This window comes from Antedon bifida, chromosome 7 (genome assembly GCF_963402885.1).
Source record: "Antedon bifida chromosome 7, ecAntBifi1.1, whole genome shotgun sequence".
NCBI classification, from domain to species: domain Eukaryota; kingdom Metazoa; phylum Echinodermata; class Crinoidea; order Comatulida; family Antedonidae; genus Antedon; species Antedon bifida.
The window spans coordinates 17,740,557-17,751,129 of NC_136232.1; the positions used below are offsets into that span (position 1 = coordinate 17,740,557).

At 33.4% G+C, this 10,573-nt stretch overlaps 1 long non-coding RNA gene across 1 annotated transcript; it reads right to left on the reverse strand.

Annotated features, from left to right (window-relative positions):
- Positions 1-1,090: 1,090 nt before the first annotated feature.
- LOC144849034 (uncharacterized) lies at positions 1,091-4,175 on the reverse strand. Its single transcript, XR_013613945.1, has 3 exons — positions 4,136-4,175; positions 3,637-3,814; positions 1,091-1,411 (listed from the first exon to the last, which is right to left on the reverse strand). It is a non-coding gene; the product is annotated as an uncharacterized LOC144849034 (long non-coding RNA).
- Positions 4,176-10,573: the final 6,398 nt, after the last annotated feature.

Sequence of the window (10,573 nt, forward strand, 5' to 3'; positions counted from 1 at the left end):
ACGCACTCACAATTGAGAAGCGCTACTTATCGTCCCAGGTAAGAATTTAATATCATAGTGATCTCATGTTGATCTCAACATTGATGTCAGCCTCTGAGATATTTGAGAGATCACTTATGATATCATATTGAAATCACAAATAGATACCAGAGTGATATCAGCAATTGTTGATATCATATAATGATCTCATGGCGATCTCAACATTGATGTCAGCCTCTGAGATATTTGAGAGATCACTTTATGATATCATATTGAAATCACAAATAGATACCAGAGTGATATCAGCAATTGATATCATAGAATGATCTCATGGCGATCTCAACATTGATGTCAGCCTCTGAGATATTTGAGAGATCACTTATGATATCATATTGAAATCACAAATAGATACCAGAGTGATATCAGCAATTGATATCATAGAATGATCTCATGGCGATCTCAACATTGATGTCAGCCTCTGAGATATTTGAGAGATCACTTATGATATCATATTGAAATCACAAATAGATACCAGAGTGATATCAGCAATTGATATCATAGAATGATCTCATGGCGATCTCAACATCGATGTCGGCCTCTGAGATATTTAAGAGATCAATTATGATATCATATTGAAATCACAAATAGATACCAAAGTGATATCAGCAATTGATATCATAGAATGAGATCATGGTGAGATCGCCATGAAGATAATAATGAGATCATGGTGAGATCGCCATGAGATAATAATGAGATCATAGTGAGATTGTCATGAGATACTAATGAGATCATGGTAAGATCACCATGAGATCCTGGTGAGATCACCATGAGATAATGCTAATAAATATATCATAGAATGAGATCACGGTGAGATCGCCATGAGATAATTATAGTAAATAATCATAGGAGATCATGGTGAGATCGCTGTGAGCTTAACAATAATAAATATACCATAGAAATATCCTTGATTTAGTGCCTATTCTTGCGAACTAGATGTTACACTCTCAATAACATGATCCTCCCTATACCGCGAGAGTCATAAATAAACCAAATACAAGTATGTTAATAGGCAAGTAACATTTTATTATTACAAGCTATTTTAAAATCTTGATTAAAACAAAAAAAAGTAAGCAAAGTGTCTATTAAAATTAAAAAGGAAGCTGAAAAAAGTTGTTATTCTATGTTGGTTTGTTGGTATATTTTATCGGATCTACGGCACGTGGTTAAAGCTGAGTTATAATGATGTATAAAAAATAGTAGTTCTATGTGTGTCTTGGAGTTCGTGGGGCTGCTTTTCTTTTAATTCTGCTTGCAGCATTTGTAAGAAAAACCTCCATCTGTTTTCCGGCTTCCATTTTTACTGTTGTATTGATGTACTCCTTTCCCCTCTTCACTTTTATGTTGTCATCCTTGTGGAAGTGTTTCACTGTAGCTGCAACAGCAAAATAAATAATATATTATATTTCATTTTATTAAAAAATCAATGTTATTGCACTACCCATTTTGAGAAATATGTGCCACCCCCCTTTCAAAAGCAAATCTAATTCGCCGAGATCCGGGCCACTCACAGGACTAAGCATTTCTAGCTTTAATAGTGTACAGTACTGTACACTTATATCTTGAGTGAGATCTGGGTGCAGCACAGCATCCGTATTATATGTAATCTAACAATGTTCTGGTATTAGACCGGCAGCCCAGAGACATTTGGTTAGATGAACTAGGTACCAATATCTCACTATTTAAGTGTGTTGGGGATCACCTGAAGTCAATAAAAATGGGAGTCTGCCGGGTACCCCCCGCTGCGTATAGACCTGGGGGACCCCGAAAGGTGCTAAAAAAGGGGTAACAATTAGATGAGAGAGATACCACCTAATTTCACCACCATGGGATGCCCATTGGCATATCCTCATACCAATATCACAAACTACAGACATTTTGTCCGCTGCAATAGGCCCGCCAGACCCACAAGGGAGGGCCTAAAATAATGGGGATAGCATAGATGAGTGAGGTACCACTCACAATTAATGCCAAATGAACAAGTTGAGTTCATACAATACTAAATGGGTAACGACAGACTAATTGTCCGCTGCACCGCAAGTGCCAGACACCCTAAAGTTTGACTAGAGACCCTCCTTCTCCCCAACTAGTCTAGCTTAGATATTGTAGATACCACCAGCAACCAATGTTATATGATTTAGCACATTGTAAGAAATACCAAATGACCTATACAGACTATCTGTACACTGCCTTGGCCCTGGCAGACCCCTCTAAAGTTTGACTAGAGACCTCCCTTACCCCAAGTATAGCCTGCCTTATAGATACCACCAGCAATAAATGCCATGACATTGTATGGAATACCAAATGGCCTATTACGGACCACCTACACACTGCCTTGGTCCTTACAGACACCCCACCCCCTAAAGTTTGACACCCCCTACCCCGCCCCAACCAATGTTATACCTAACTGTAAAAAATCAACTAAAGTTTTAACAATACTGCAAAAATGCAGCTTTCCTAATATTCGCTGATAGTTTGTGTACAGTCATACATGCAACCTTTTAATTAATTTTCTAGAATCTAACCAATGTTACACCTAACTGTAAACAAGTAAAAATAAAAAGTTTTTCAAATACTGCAAAACACAGCTTTCTAATTCACTGATAGTTTGTGTACAGTCACGCCTGCAATATCTCCTGTTGTGTAATGTATTCTGTCTTTATGCTAAGTTTTTCTTCCATTTAATCATGTTTGGATTTACATTTTTTTAGATTAGACACTTCGATTTTAGTTTGTACTGTATTATGAAATTAGTACACTGTGTTAAATAGCATAGATTATAAATTCCCTTTATTTACTACTTGGCCCATAGAGGTATTGTTCATATTTCTCCGATTATACCATTTTTATGCTTTTTATTTAATTAAATATTTACTGTACATGTCCATGACTACAATTATCCATATATACTCTCACTAATACAGCAAGGGCTACAATATAATATTTACTTTAACATGTACGTATAAATAGTAATATCCATTATTTCGAAGAAAAAAAACACTATTATTTTAAATGCTTTTAATATCTTTAACCGAGTTTGGTCAGTAATATGTTTAAAATTTAAACATTTAATGTTAATAGTAGATACCAATCACATTATAAAAAAATAATTAATATACTATTTTAATAAGCATTGGGCTCATTACATTTATTGTTAAGGTTATTTATATAATACTACCGGGTATATAATCTTCTAATAAGAATTGGGCTACAGATTTTACTAAACATCTATAGGCCTATACATAGTTCAATATGTAGTACCTAGAAAAAGGACTTAAAACTATTTTAAAATTATTTTATGAAAAACTACAGAGTTTGGTCAGTTAATATGTTTAAAATTTAAACATTTTTTAACAGATTTAAAGTTAATAGTTATAGATTCCAACCACATTATACGTTGAAAATAAATAATTTAATCTCGTATTTATAATAAGCATTATGTATGGCCTATAAATAGTTCAATATGTAGTACTGTACTTAGATAAATAATGCATACACAATCACTATATAAAGTCTCAAATTATGAATGAATATAAATAATATTACAACAGTGTAATAATTATTATTATCAAGTCAATGAGTTAAGCACTAAATACCAACCTTTTATTTCTGAAATCATTGATCATCCCATAGATATATTATCTCAATGGTCATCTGTATATTTGAATGCACATCATGGAGAAGGTTAACTGTATTAAAACAGTTATTATTCCATTGCTGTCTTTTCTAGCTAACGGCTTGTTATGGCCTACTTAGCTACTAGGCTATAGGCCTACATCTGAAATAAAGAAAGTGAGTGAGTGAGTGTATTGTATAGCGGTGATACCTAGCATGTGTTTATAGGAGCTGCAGAAAGCCTAGCCAGGCCTACAACATACCATTTTATAACCTTCATAAAAAGTACTGGAGTTATCCTTGGCATAGTATCCAGTAATTATAATACAGTTGAGTTCAGCACCCTGCCAGGCTCTAGTTAGTTTCTTATTATCACAAGCCAAGTGGACTAAAGGCTCTAGTTATTATTGTAAACTAGTTAAAATGTAAGGCCTAAGCTTATAAATTAGTAGATTACTAAATAAAAACAAGATTGTTTTCTTACCTGTATTTACAATATCAAAAAGATGAGTCTTTGTCTCAACACCACCAAGCAACTGACAACAGTTTAAAAAGTGTATCAAAATGAAACCAACCAATGACAAGCTTGTATCTTATGAAATTTGATCTTGCGTGAAAGGTCATTTTGATTCAATACAACTGGTATTAGTACAGGAAAGATATGCTCAGAATCAGTAAAAGGTTGAAAAAATTGCAACAGAATTTTTTTCACCACAATGCATTTCTATAAGGTCCCTATATGAACATACTAAAAGTCTAGAAAAATCCAGGTAATCCAGGTAAAATAGGTTTTTTTAAACAAAATGGCCGCCAATGGCGAAAAATTTCTAAAATGAACAAAAAACATATATTTTATATCTAATTACCACTTGATAGCAGTTTTTATAATGCTTTTTATATTTCTTTAGTGTCAAACATTTAAACTGCAATATACATATTAATTTAAGTGCTGTTTAGCAGCAAAAACACACATTTAAGTATCAAGATATCACCACGGTTATAATAATAGACAACGTAGTCCTTATGCATTATAATGCAGGACTACGGTGTCTAATAAATTGGATTCATTTACATTTGTACTGTCACAACAATAGAATTATACAATCTTAGAATCTATTAATCCATTCATTTTCATTGTCCAGTTATCATCCTCTGTCTATAGGTAGGAATTAAGCATGTGCTGATAAATTTGTCATCAATGGACACATCACGCCATTTGTAACTTTCCATCCCCCAGTCTGTGGGTTGAAGAGTATTTTCTATCCACTGCTGTACCATGGTAATATACACGCGGGGAATGAAATTTTGCAGCATTTGTTGTTGGGGGAATAGACTTTATTTCAAGTGCTGTTTTGCTTTTTGCTACTTTCTCCCAGTACGTATTCCTCCATACAGTATATAGCTACCAATGCCAATTCCTCTGATGCGATGGTTTCTTTTTTTTGGAGACGCTTGGTTTTACAGAGTTTGTAAGCATACTACTGCCCAGGTGTTATGACACCTTTTCCTATACCAAATAGATGGGATGTAGTATCATATCCCTGGATTCCATGTATAAAAAGCCCTCTTTTACTCCATTGACTCCATACACACTGCTAGACTACTCAGAAACCTTCATCTCACTGCCCACTGTATGTTATCAATGGGGGAGCACTGCTACATCAAACCTCTTGGCCCGAAACAGCAACATTTCAAGACATTTATTATGTACCATGTATGTTTGTTACGTTATGTGAAGGCAAAGTAAACTCTTGTGTTTAATGGCTATAATTATGGGCCGTAAGTAAATTTGGTTTAGGAAAAGGTGTTGGTCTTAAAAATCATCACATCACAGTTGTATGTCAAATTCTGTAAACCAAACAGTTTCCAAAAAAAAAGAAAACATTGCATCAGGAATTTGGCATTGGTAGCTATATATGGAGGGAAGTCAATGGAGACTTTGCTGCAAAATTTCATTTCGTGAGTCTTTATTACCAGGTATAGCAGTGGATAGGAAATACTATTCAACCCACAGACTAGGGATGGAAAGTATTGATGACAAATTTACTACCAGCACCAGAGAAACTATTAAAGTTGATTAGATGTACCTGTAAATAAGGTTGTAGTAAAATGAATTGCAGTTGCAAAATATATGGTTTGGACAGCTGCTCCACTATTTTTTAAGAATGCCACGGCATCAGCACATGCTCAATTCCCCACCAATAGATGGAGGATGAAATACTGACAAGATGAAAGTGAAATTACCGCATTTATTTGAATAATTGCCTTTGGTGGTTGATTTTTAAGGAGGGTAGTGGGGGCGTGTAATCGTCGTGAGGAGTTTATTCAGAGAGGCGTTTATTTTTGTGGGTGTAATGTGGTAACTCTTTACACTTTTAGATATGAACAAATACAACACCATCATGTCAGTCAGTGAATTCTATTACCAATAGAGATGTGTTAAAATACAATATTGTGTATAATATGCATGTGGCGGGGCGTACATTCGAGGAAATAAATTCAAAATGATGTCCGATGGGGGAGGGGGTGCAGTGGCGTAGGTTATTCAAAATGATGTCCTATGGAGGGGGAGGGAGGGGGGAGGGAGGGGGGAGGGGCGTTTATTTGATTTTTCTAAATGTAGCGTTTATCCGAATAAATACGGTTTAGAGCGCAGCTAGCATCAATTGGCTGGGCCATCAATGGAAGCGCACCCAGAAGTTCCGACAATATTATACCGGTAAAGGGTAGTTTTACTCACTTTTAAAAATGAAAATCCTTGAAACAGCACTCAATGGGGTATTGTTTTATATTAGGAAATATCATCATATTGTGTACATAAAAAATAGCCAATTGGGGAGAGGGGATGGGGAACGGACAGACTCCCTCACCCTTCCCATATGATCTCCCATCCCTATACCCTCGCCACTGGCACCACCAATGTTGTAATACATTGTTATAACAGTACAAATGTAAATGAACTGATTTATTATTAGACACCGTAATCCTATGCATTAAGCATAGGAAGGACTGCGTTTTATATATTATAACAATAGGGATATATCTAGATACTTAAACATTTGTTTTTAGGCCATTTTCTAATTATCAGCACTTAAAATAATGTGTTTATTGTAGTTCAGATCTTCGAAATTGTAAAGAAATATATAAACCATTGTAAAAACTATTATAAAGTGGTAATTAGATCTATCATTTATGTTTTTTTGTCCTTTTTTAGGAATTTTCGCCATTGGCGGCCATTTTGTTTAAAAAAACCTATTTCCCCTACCTGGATTTTTCTAGACTTTTAGTATGTTCATATAGGGACCTTATAGAAATGCATTGTGGTGAAATAAATTCTGTTGCAATTTTTTCAACCATATTTCATAGTTTTCCTGTACTATATAGGCTATACATTACTACTGTATATGTAGAACATTTGTATTAAAACAAATACTGTATACTATTTGCCAATATGTAAAATGCCCAAATAACCAATAAACCAATAACCAAGTTACTACATACTTTTATGTTATGTAATTGATGATAGAAAAAAAAATCAATGCCAACCGAAATCCAACGTTAATTTAACGTTGAAACATCGATATCTCGTAGGCCTACATAAAAAGCACATGTCATTTTAACCAAAAATAATAAATGGAATTTAACTTTAATTTAAATAGGCCTAACGTTGATAAACAAACGTAATATTGGTTAAAACACTACAAAATACCAACCTTTATTCAATGTTTATTCATTTTAATAAAAAATGTCAACTGGATTTCAACGTTAAATTAATGTTAAAATAACACTGATAAACAAACATAATAGTTGGTTAAAAACACTACATAATTTCAACCTTTTTTCAACGTTGAAAAAATATTGTCATTTTAACCAAACTTGTCAACAGGACAGGATTGAAATAACATTGTTAAACAAACGTAATAATTGGTTAAAAATACTACATACTTTCAACCCTTTTTCAACGTTGAAACCATGTTGTCATCTTAACCAAAATTGTCAACTGGATTTCAACGTTAAATTAACGTTAAAATAACATTGTTAAACAAACATAATAGTTGGTTAAAAACACTACATACTTTTAACCTTTTTTCAACGTTGAAAACGTGTTGTTATCTTAAACAAAAATGTCAACAAATTTTGAACATTATTTCAACGTTAAATTAACATTGATAAATAAACGTAAAAGGTTAGTTAGAAAGACAATGTTATTTCAACGTTGAATCAACGTTTAGAATACGCTGTTAACATCATTTCAACACATCAACTAAATTTTAACGTTGATTCAATGTTGAAATTATGTTCTGTGCCCACTGGGATATATTTTGTTAGAGTTTAATGAGCATGGCGAGGTATAAAATAAAATGTTATCCCAAGGTATGAGACCGAGATTATCGGATGATATCATAAAATTAAAAGTTTCTGATATCAGAATTATATCATTGTATTATATCATTAGTATTAGAAGTTTCTGATATTTAGACTGATATCTAAGTTATATCATATTGTATGATATCATTAGTGTGAGAAGTTGCCGATATCGGACTGATATCTTAGTTATATCATAAGTATGATATCATTTGTATAATAAGTTGCCGATATCAGACTGATATCTTAGTTATATCATAAGTATGATATCATTTGTATAAGAAGTTGCCGATATCAGACTGATATTTAAGTTATATCATAAGTATGATATCATTTGTGTAAGAAGTTGCCGATATCAGACTGATATCTTAGTTATATCATAAGTATGATATAATTTGTGTAAGAAGTTGCCGATATCAGACTGATATCTGAGTTATATCATATTGTATGATATCATTTGTGTAAGAAGTTGCCGATATCAGACTGATCTTAGTTATATCATATTGTATGATATAACTATGTGAGAGGTTGCCGATATCAGACTGATATCTGAGTTATCATAATGTATGATATCATTTGTGTGAGAAGTTGCCGGTATCAGACTGATATCTGAGTTATATCATATTGTATGATATCATGGTGTAAGAAGTTGCCGATATCAGACTGATATCTAAGTTATATCATATTGTATGATATCAAAGTGTGATAAGTTTCTTATATCAGACTGATATCTGAGTTTTACCATATTGGATGACATCAAAGTGTGATAAGTTTCTTATATCAGACTGATATCTGAGTTTTACCATATTGTATGACATTAAAGTGTGATAAGTTTCTTATATCAGACTGATATCTGAGTTTTACCATATTGTATGACATCAAAGTGTGATAAGTTTCTGATATCAGAATGATATCTCATATTATATCATACTGATATCTGAGTTGTATCATGTGTATGATATCATTAGTGTGAACAATTTTTGATATCAGACTGATATCTTAATTGTATCACATGTACGATATCAGTCGTGTGAGATGTTTCTGATATCATAGTGATATGTGGTTTATATCATGTCTTGACTGGGGTGTGTTTTACTGTACCGACTGACGTTCATCATCCTCCCACACCAGCCTCACAACGCCACTGCGACACCTCTAATGAAGAACCTAATTTCACAGTTGATCCGTCTCTCCATTTCCTCCACCCGATGTACCGTCAACACTTTCAGCCTCTCCTAATGAGGTGAACGACAAGCCATCATCCATACAGAACCCGGAAGAATCACCAATGGAAGTTCCAGCACAGTCTCATCGCACATCTACACGTCACGTTCACGCAGATTTCCTAGTCATCTCTCTGACTACGTTCTTGATTTATAATGTTTCATACGTATTATATAGTTAAGTTTCGACATTTCAATTTTAGGTTTCCCATCCTTGCCCTCAGAATTTTGAGTGCTTTTGCCTGCTTTGTTTTGTTTTGTTGACTTTTGTGTTTTTGAAAAAAGAAAAAAAATCTAGCGCCCCCTAGCTGGGTTGACATACACACTATGGCCGCTGGTTGTTATGTTATTGTGATATTTGGTTTTGACGAATAAAGATCTTATTCTACTCCGTCCGGTCCGGTCGTCTTTATTGTGGTGTGCCTTTTGCCTTACTGGCGTAGGCCTGTTAGTATTAGGCCTATGCCTAATTGTTTGGTCGTTTGTTGACAATTAACAGGTGTGTTTATAAAATCCATATGAATATAATATTTAATATATTATTAAAAATCAAATGTTACTGTTTTAATAAATGTGAATGAAATTTAAATATTTGATTCAAATGTCAAATGACAGGAATCTGTTTAGATGTTATATAAAACAATTAATGAATGTTTTCATTATTTGTATATTATTTGACAGTACAATACTATTTAATACTATATCGCTACTGTCCGTTCCTTCGCTGACATTTGTTATTGAAAGACAAATATATAATTGTATTTTTACAGGATAACATAATTCAGAAAATTGAATGTAGGCCTACACTTATTTTCCAACACCACTAATTGGCCCAGAACACGGTTGAGTGGGATCTGATCTGTCAGCTATGTGATGATAGCAATTTTGTGGATTAAAGATGTCAATACAATGATCAGGAACTGTGTAAACCGGACTATAAAGAGAAAAAACACAACAATATTGTATTGTATGAATAAATTTGCTTTATAATACATTGATTGGTTAATTTCAACACGTATCATCATATCACGTGTTGTTCAGTATTAGTTCTACTGTAATTGTGATATTTAATTGTGTCAATAACGCCTACCATCGAAATTAATTAAATAACGGATTAATAATGAGCATCTTCTATTTCTGTAATATGGAAAATATTTTACTCGTGGAGTGTATTCAATTCAAATCACTCTTTAGGCATAAATATTCTGCACAATCCCTCCACCCTATTAAAGGGACACTTTGCTGTAAAACGAACATAGGGAAATACATGTTTTAACATTAATTCTCTATAATAGGAGTGTTTTATTTTGTTCTTCGTTAATGAAGACATGTGT